Source organism: Prionailurus viverrinus, chromosome X (assembly GCF_022837055.1).
Source record: "Prionailurus viverrinus isolate Anna chromosome X, UM_Priviv_1.0, whole genome shotgun sequence".
Classification (NCBI taxonomy): Eukaryota; Metazoa; Chordata; class Mammalia; order Carnivora; family Felidae; genus Prionailurus; species Prionailurus viverrinus.
The window spans coordinates 55,327,195-55,337,075 of record NC_062579.1 but is presented as its reverse complement, the minus strand read 5'-3'; positions in this window follow the sequence as shown (position 1 = coordinate 55,337,075).

Genomic DNA, 9,881 nt, shown 5'->3' with positions numbered 1-9,881 from the left:
CTTTAGTGCATAACTTAGTTCTTTAATTTTCCCCTCATACTCCTGGATTTTTTTTATCTCTTTTTCTCAGCTTCTTCTTTTTCCATAATTCTATCTCTAGTTCACCTATTCTCTCCTCTGCCTCTTCAATCTGAGCTGTGGTCATCTCCGTTTTATTTTGCAGCTCATTAATAGCATTTTTTTTAGCTCCTCCTGGCTGTTCCTCTGTAGCAATAGGTTCTCTGCTGTCCTTTATACTGTTTTCAAGCCCAGCGATTAATTTTATGACTTATTCTAAATTAACTTTCTCCTATATTGTTTAAATCGTTTTTGATTAGTTCATTAGCTGTCGTTATTTCCTGGAGGTTGAGGGGAATTCTCCAGTTTCTTCATTTTGCATAGTCCCTGGAGTGGTGTGGAACTGCAGGGCACTTCCCCTTTGCTGTCTTGAATAACTTGGTTTGGTAGGCGGGGCCGCAGTCAGACCTGATGTCTGCCCCCAGCCCACTTCTGGGGCCACAGCCAGACTGCTGTGTACCTTCTCTTCCCGTCTCCTAGGGGCAGGATTCACTGTGGGGTGGGGTGGCCCATCTGGGCTACTTGCACACTGCCAGGCTTGTGGTGCTGGGGATCTGGTGTATTAGCTGGGGTGGATCGGCAAGGTGCACAGGGGTGGGAGGGGCAGGCTCAGTTCCCTTTTCCTTTGGAGATCCCCTTTGGTAGGGGCCCTGTGGCACCAGGAGGGAGTCAGACCTGCCGGAGGGATGGATCCACAGAAGCACAGCATTGGGTGTTTGCACGGTGCAAGCAAGTTCTCTGGCAGGAACTGGTTCCCTTTGGGATTTTGGCTGGGGGTGGACGAGAGAGATGGCACTGGCAAGCACTTTTGTTCCACGCCAAGCTGTGCTCTGTTGTCCAGGGCTCAACAACTCTCCCTCCCGTTGTCCTCCAGCCCTCCCATTCTCCTAGCAGATCTGTTAACTTATAACCTTCCATATGTTAAGTCCCAATTGCTGTCAGAACACATTCTGTCCGGCCCCTCCATTTTTGCAAGGCTCGGGGGCTCTGCTTTGCCAGAGGGATGCTCCCCTGACCTGGCTCCCTCCCGCCAGCCCGTGTAGCGTGCACCGCCTCTCCGCCGTTCTTACCCTCTTCCGTGGACATCTTGTCTACTCTTGGCTCCGGAGAATCCATTCTGCTAGTCTTCTGGCGATTTTCTGGGTTATTTAGGCAGGTGTGGGTGGAATCTAAGTGATCCGCAGGACGAGGTGAGCCCAGTGTCCTCCTATGCTGCCATATTCCCAGAAGCCTCCAAGATTTCATTGTTTTTGATTGCTGAGTAATACTCCATTGTATATATATACCACATCTTCTTTATCCATTCATACATTGATGGACATTTGGGCTCTTTCCATACTTTGGCTATTGTTGATAGTGCTGGTATAAACATGGGGGTACATGTGTCCCTTGGAAACAGTACACCTGTATCCCTTGGTTAAATGCCTAGTAGTGCAATTGCTGGGTTGTAGGGTAGTTCTATTTTTAGTTTTTTGAGGAGCTTCTATACTGTTTTCCAGAGTGGCTGCACCAGCTTGCATTCGCAAACAATATGTATTAAATAAAGTGCCTTTAAACAGAGGCATACATAAAACAAGTTTATGTATTGATTGGTTCATGCAAATATTGTGACCAGAGATGCACAGAAATTTAACCCTGTGTTTCCCTAGGGGTAATGGTTCAAGATTCACTAATTCATTGTTGGCAGAGACTCCATAGAGTGTAACCACTGTGAAAAATGAGAATCAACTGTACTTTGGTCTTTTCATTCATAGCATTGGTCACAGGTTTTAAGTATATGTTTGTTCATGTAATTTTTTGAAAGTTTATTTTGTGACAGAGAGAGAAAGAGAGAGAGAAAGAGAGAGAGAGAGAATGAGAGGGGGAAGGTCAGAGAAAGAGAGAGAGAGAGAGAGAGAGAGAGAGAGAGAGAATCTCAAGCAGGCTCCACACTGTCAGCACAGAGCTCCACATGGGGCTCGATCCCAGAAACCATGGGATCATGACCGGAGCCCAAACCAAGAGTTAGATGCTTAACTGACTGAGCCACCCAGGCGCCCCTATTCATGTAGTTTTAAAATGTCTGTCTCCTCCACTGGCATTTAAGCTTCAGGAAGATAGAGGATCATTTCATTTGATTAGATCTCTAGTACCTGATACAGTACCTAATACAGAGCTAGTATCTGGTAAAGATTGTTGAAGAATAAGTGAATGAATGACTGACTGAACACAGTGACTATAGCTGTGTGGCACAGAGGAATACCTGGGCAGGGATCCAGGCAGTTCATCACAGAGGGAGGTTGCAGGGTGTGGTAGGAGAGACCATTGGTCTCTTCTCCTTTTCCATTATAGTAACTCTTGTCCTATAGTATTGACTGTACTCAGTGTGTAATGAAAGGATTTTCCTTTGAGAGTAATATGTGTTTCAGGTGTCAAAAGCAAAATACCATTTTCCTTTAAGTAGCTTAATATCCTTTCATTTTTCTTACAGTGAAAACAGTCAAAAGCAGCTCTTGGAACCTGGTGGTGCAAATACCAGACAGATTTAGAAAGGGCATAGGGTTTTCTTCTCTCTTTCCACTGCAGACTTCAAGTAGGCTCTCAGATGTGGCCACAACTCCTTTTGGGTTTTATATGTGTTAAAATACTCCAGACAGAAGGCCTGGAACACATCTCTACATCACGTTTATTGAAATTAAATCACTTAGGCCTTTCTAGGCATCATGACATAACACAGCTAGACAGTTATTCATTTAGTAATCCCAGATGGTAGGTGATGGAACATACTCCATGTATCAGAAAGCCATCTTGAGGAGCCAGCCAGCTGGGCCACTGTGGAAAGGAATTCAAAATAGATCTAGGGCCAAGTCAAGGAAGGCTATATCCAACTTAGTGAAGGAGTGTTTGAAAGCTGACCTTATGTGTATGCAGAACACTAAGTAACCTATATGCTATATGCTGTGGTCACCTATATAGAATGTTTTGAGGGTCATCAGGGTCCTCCCACCCTTATTCCTTAATGAGATGTTTTTACACCCAACTATGCTCTTGGTTGTTCTATTCCCCTGGACAGACCTTCCCTTTTTGTTAAAAACTTGCTAAATATTACCTATCATTCAAGCCCCAACTTCTCTAAGAAGTCTCTTTGGATATTAGATCTCAGTCTTCTCTCTGAAGTCCACTTTCTGGGCACCTTAGGACTGCTTTGCATGTACTGCCTGCCTTTACCAGTGATAAACAGTGACACAAGGAACATCGTATGGCTCTGTTTACATTTTTCTGAAGGACATTTTTTTTTTGCAATTGGAAGACAGGGACCATGTCCAGCATTTCCTTTGTAATCTTAAGATTTCCCAGAACAATGTTCTGCACATTTTGGCTCTTAGTAAAGATTTGTTTTGTCAATCAACCTTTGTGAAGCCTTATCTGCCCACCTCATTTGGAAGGGACCTGTCTTTCCCCAGAACACTATATTGCCTTAAGAGTTAACTATATTGCAGAGACAACTCTGAGTAAAGAAAGTTTTTTCTTAGGGGCTGATACAAATATGATTATGACTAGGGCCATATCTTTTACACCAACAAAACAAGTTTTTTTTGGCATCCAGGGCCAGTCCAAACATACTTGATATGCGGATAGAGATTTTTTTTTTGTATTCTGCACTACCTTTTTGATTTCTTGCTTCCCCTGAGATTCAGTACCCTCTTGACCATGATCCTCCTACTTGTATCTCAACTATTCCCTTTACCTATGTTTATGCAGTCCAAATACATGCATGCTGATATTTCCCTCCTCAGGTTTCCTCCAATTCAGATTTAGTTTCTTTCATCTGTCTTCATTAATTATACCAGCTGATTATCCAGTATAATATTTTAAGATCTTTCCTAAGCCTCTGCTGCCAGTGTACCTGCTGATAATCTGCCCATCTTAGGGTATTTTTCATAATGACTAGGACCATGGATAGGGAGCCAGATTTCCTTGTGCTTCAGCTGGAATTTGGGATAATCCAGGCACTCCCAAAATGACTTCTGCAACTCAACCCTGGTTAAGGCCAACCCTTGGCTCACTGGTCAGCAGGACCAGGTATCTTTCAGCCTTTATGTTCTTCAGCTTACTCCTACCTCAAAAATATTTGCCTTTTAGATTATTTTTTTCCCTAATTACATGATTTATTTTGTGATTTATTTTGTGGCTACTTGGCTATTTCTTGTGCATATTTTGAAGCTTGTTCTTTTTGCGTGTTGCTCATGTCTCTGTTTCTATTTCTCTGCTTTTCTCTCTGTGTTCTTCTCTGCTGAGCCTTCTCTCCTTTGTGAGGTTAAGTTATTTTCACTCATAGTGTGGATAGTGCTTCTAGAACTGTGATGGGAACTGTGATTGTAAAGTCCCCTTTCAAAAGTTCCAGGCAGATGAAAATTGGAGCATTGCTTTTAGGACACGTAAGCAAAAGACTTCCATGACAGGGGTGGACATTGTGGTGCCTGGGCCCTGGCATTTCTCCATTGTCTTGTTTTCTACTTAATTGCCTATGTATAGCTCAAAGAAGGATATTCCCTCATCTTCAGCCAATTTCTTACACTCTAGGTCAAACTTTCTCAACCTTGACACTCTTGACATTTGAGCAAGATAGTTCTTTGGTGTGTGTGTGTGTGTGTGTGTGTGTGTGTGTGTGCTGTTTTGTGCATTGTAGGATGTCTATCAGCATCCCTGGTATCTATCTACCAATGCCAGTAGCACCCTCCTACCCAGTTGTAACAACTTAAAATGTGACATCAAATGTCCCCTGGGGGCAAAATCATCCCAGTTGAGAACCAGTTCTCTAGGTTCCTCCTTTTGCCTTGGTCCCTAGTCCCTGCCTGATAGTCTCCTTTCACTCTAGTCCTTTCTACAGCTCACATGGAAGTCTCCATCACTTGGATAGTGAAATCATCATAGAATTAGCAAAGGGAACTCTAGACTTATGAGACTTGATTTTTACCAATGGGTCCACCACTAACTAGCTTTGTGACCCTGCACAAGTTACTTAATTCTTAGTTTCCTCATCTATAAAGTGGAGAGAATAATAATCCTGAACCAGAGGATTAAATATCTTCCTTCTTCCTTTACTAACCATTGCTTTTACCATTCATGGAATCAAAAACTAAAACGATGGTGAATGGAGCCAAGGGTAGAGCCAGCAGTCTTCAACAGATAATCCACAGTGGTATAGGAGAAGAAAGCCACATATCTGGAAAGAAGAAAAATAAAAACATTGGTTTCCAAATCTAGTTGGGCATCATAATCATATGGAGACATTTTTTGACAGGACAGCATTGAGCTATGCCCTAGGTGTCTTGAATGACAATATCTGGGTATAGGACAAAGGATTTGTACCAAACAAGCTCCCTCGTGGATTCTGATGAAAAGCCATGCTTGGGTACCACAGAGTTAGATAATCTTTAAGGTTCTTTCTAGCTCTGATAGACAGTGATTGTATATTTATTTTTAAAATTTATTTATTTATTTTGAGAGAGAGAAAGAGTGCATGTGAGTGAGTCGGGGGAGGGGAAGAGAGAGAAGAGAGAGAATCCCAAGCAGGCTCTGTGCTATCAGCGTGGAGCCTGACATGGTGCCTGAACTCAGAAACTGCAAGATCATGACCTGAGCCAATATCAAGAGTCAAATGCTTAACTGACTGAGCCACCCGGGTACTCCATGTATGTTTCTATTTATCCTGTAGAGTATTATACAAACTGAAACTGTACCTTCTGGGCATGATCTTAGGGAATTTTCATGAATTTTTTTGGAGACTGGAGTTGAAGAATGTCACCTGTTCTAAGAGAATAAACAGCTTCTGGAGGCACATTTGATCTTAGAATCAGGAAAGAAGGAGGCAGTCTAATGAAGCATCAATCAGCAGTTGTTATCATGTTACTAATTAAAGAGCACAAGTTTACAAATTGGCTGTTGAATAAACTTCAGTTAGTGGTCCACAGACCACAGCACAGACCAAGCCAGGAGAGAAGGTAGGATTTCCAGTAGCCAGAGTCCTGAAAATCTTTCTGATTGACTAGAGAAGTGATTACAAGGTTGGTTCAAAAGGGTATGTAATCCCAAAGAGTAATCTCTGGGACAAAAAAGGAAAGGGCCCTTCTGTTCTAGAAGTTTAGGAAGGCTTTGGAAGTAAAACAGGACATAGTCCAGAACCTAGGGTTCTATGTCTTAATGGCTTTCTTTAGCATTGACTCTCTCACCCCAGATAGTGTTCAAGTGTTTGGAATATCCAAATATGTTTGGAAATTTGAAAAAAGTGAATTGTTCAAGAAGAAGGAACTGGGATGGGATATCCCATTAGCTATGTCAGGTCAACCTGTGGAACTACTTGAGTTACATTAGGATTAGAGTTCAATGTTATGTAAAATTAACTGGGTCTGTTTTCATGTTTGTTTTGTTTGCCCTTGGTCTCCTGATAAAAACTCTTTGACAAATCCCCAACTTGTTTTCATTGAACTAAGGGAAAAGAGAGATTTTTCACACTGTATTACTTTTCTGTTGCTGTGTAACAAATTACCACAAATTCAGTGACTTAAAACAACACAAACTTATTATCTCACAGTTTCTATGGAGCAGGATCACAGTATAGATTAGTTGGTCCTTTGCTCAGGGTCTCACCAGGCTGAAATCAAGTTGTCCTCAAAGCTGCACTTTCATCTGAGGCTTAGAGTCCTCTTCTAAGCTCACTGATTTTTGGCAGAATATATTTCTTTGTGGTTGTAGGACTGAAGTCTCCATTTTCGTTCTGGCTGTTGGCTGGGGACCACTTTCAGCTTCTATAGGTTAACCTCAGGTCCTTGCCATGTGGCCCCCGCCACAGGCAGTTCACAACATGGTTTGTTTGCCTCTCCAAGGCCAATAGAAGAACCTCTGCTGATTTGAATATCTCTAACTTATTTTAAGTGCACACTTGACTAGGTCAGGCTCACCAAGGATAATCTTAAAATAAAGTCAACTGATTAGGAACTTTGATTGCATCTGCCAAATTGCTTTACATCAGCATCTAAATTAGTGTTTGATTGAATAAATGGGAGAAGATGTAAACATCAGGGCCTGGGAATCTTGGGAGCACATCCTAAAATTCTGCTTACCATACACAACTTGGTCAAGAAGTGTGGTGAGGCAGCCCAGAGAGAAGCTGTCCAGGGCTATGGGTGGATTGTGTTTGGGTTAGGGCTTCCCATACTCCATTATGTATAACAGGAGTGTTAAGAAAATATTTTCAGCAACGTGGCTCCTCTTGGAGAGGGGAAAGATGTTTTTGGTCATGATAAGTGCCACCCTCTCCTTGCTACCCTAAGTTTCTTATTTGACTTACAGGGAAAATACTCCAGTCAGGCTTTCCCCAACCTGTGATTTTTAAGTTAGATTGGAGTGTGATTTGAAGCAGAATCAAGGGCAGTGTGGTATAGAAGAAAGGTACTTCCTTTGACAGAAACCTTTCCAGCTCTTTGCAACTTCTCTCTCCAACTATCCCAAATTAGGGTGCAACAAAGACAGATGAGAAAGGAGTCACATGACCAGGAAGGAGATCTATGATTTCAGACAAGGGTGACTGATTGCCTAGGGATGTGAAGGTTGGAGAAAGTTGTCTCTTTTGACAGAAAGGACAAACTCATATTGGTGTGGAGACCTCAGAAGACCTAAGAGACAATTAATGAATTTGTGTGTGTGTGGAGATGCAACATTGGCCACTGGCCTGCTTCTCTTAGGAGAAATGGAGTGGGTGGGATTTGCTATAGTAATAACCATGACTAACTTTTTGGACTATTTTCTATATGCAGGCACTATTCTAAGTGTTTACATGTATTAACCCTCCCCCAAATCTTCTGAGGTAGTTACTATTATTATCCCTCCTTTATAGATAAGGAAACTGAGACACAGAGAAGTTAAATGCAAATTATTCTAAACTATAGTTAATAAAATGCATGTTGGAGTGTTTAGGGGGAAATGTACTGATGTATGCAACATGCTATGAGATACAAGAACAAAAGAATGAGCTGATGCATGGATAGAGGGATGGATAAAACAAGTATAGTAAAATGTTAATGGTAGAATCTAGTGGTGGGTATATGGATGTTCACTGTAAAATTCCTTCAACCTTTGTATATGTTTTGGAATTTGAAAGAAGTGAATTGTTCAACATCACATAGCTAGTAATGGTGGTGCCAGGATTTTAATTCAAGTAGTCTTGGTCCAAAGTATGTGCTTTGAACAACTATGTTAAACTACTTCTCAGAAGCTCGTTTTCCAAGGATTTATATTGTGTTGAATGCTTGAAATTAGATTGTTATCTCAAGTCAGTTACTCTTTATAAGCTTTGCCATGGAAGCTGGAGCAGCATAAGAATCTCTGTCACAGGGGTTTGCTGGGGAGGCAAAGGTGCCCATATCTAAGTCAACCTAAGAGGAGATAAAATAAGGGAGCAGAGCTCTAAATAGGGACTGCTGGGAACTGAAATGAAGGCATGGATTGGGGCACTGGTAAACTTCCTTAAAGACAGGTGGAAGGAGCAAGGGTATAACGTTTGAGATATTTGAGGTAGAGTGGAATGATTGGACCTGATAAGAGTATCTTGTAGGTATAGCAGGAGGTAAGATCGTCTGCCAAGAAAGAGTGGATGGGGGCCAGTGGATTAAGGAAAGTGGGCAAGAATTGAAACAGTTGCTTTGGTGAGTGAACATGAGATGACTGGAAAATATATTAAGCATCAGGGCAGCTGGTTGGCTCAGTCGGTAGAGCACATGACTTTTGATCTCAGGGTCATGAGTTCAAGCCCCACATTGGGCATTGAGCTTACTTAAAATAAATTTGAAAAAGTATGTTAAGAAGTAGGCAGATCCCAGTTGGGGTGAGAGGGCAGGTGTTTGCAGTTCTATATTTCTTCAGTCAATTTTATTGTAGCCTATTAGAAACAGGATAGGACAAAGTATGAAGTGAATTAGGCTCAGAAAAAGGAATGAGACCAAGATGTTGATGGTGACTTTGATAGGGGAATAATAGGGAGGAGAAAAAAGTGAGCTATTCCTCTCCTTGAATATTCTCTGCTTGACACTGCTGTTCGTGTAAGAATCTGGCTGCTTCCTACATCCTGTCATTGGCCTGCAAGCCTTTCAAACCTGGGTGCTAGCTTTGGCAAACTTATTTCTCAGGCCTTAGTTCTCGCTACTTTTTGCCCTCAAGGCTTAATTGAAACCACTCTTTCAAAGGTCACCAAATCGAATAGTGTTTATTCTGTGCTCATTTCTTGATTACTTTTCCCTGTGCTTAGCCTCTTTCTAACAACTCTCCTTCCTTAATTTTCATGATGATATTCTCTTTTACTTTCAACTGCTCTTTCTCAGTTTTCTTGGTTGAGCCATACTACATCCTCCCATTTCTCAAAGTAATTGGGCCCAGAAGTTCATCCACAGCTCTCTTCCAGCATCAAACTGGAACTTAGCTGTAATCATAAGAAGGGATCACCTCCTTGCTCAAGTCCCAGCAAAAGGTGGTCTTGTTGGAGTAATGGATTAATCGCAGGTAAAAAAGAGAGTTTGGTGATGGTAGGCACTGATGTGCTTTGTACATGGGTGTGATTCACATACTTTGGGCACGTTAGCCATTATGCCTCTTGACATCCCTAGACCCCCTACTCTAATGTTTATCCATACACATGTGGACTCATGTCCAGACCTTTCTTGTGCCTGCTGAGGAAGGACCACCCCCACATACACATTCTTCACAGGTCTTCCCTTCCCCACCATCAGCCTCAATTTAGATAACTTTTAGATTCAGGGAGAAGAGTAGAGGATAGGGCCTGGAAAGGCAAT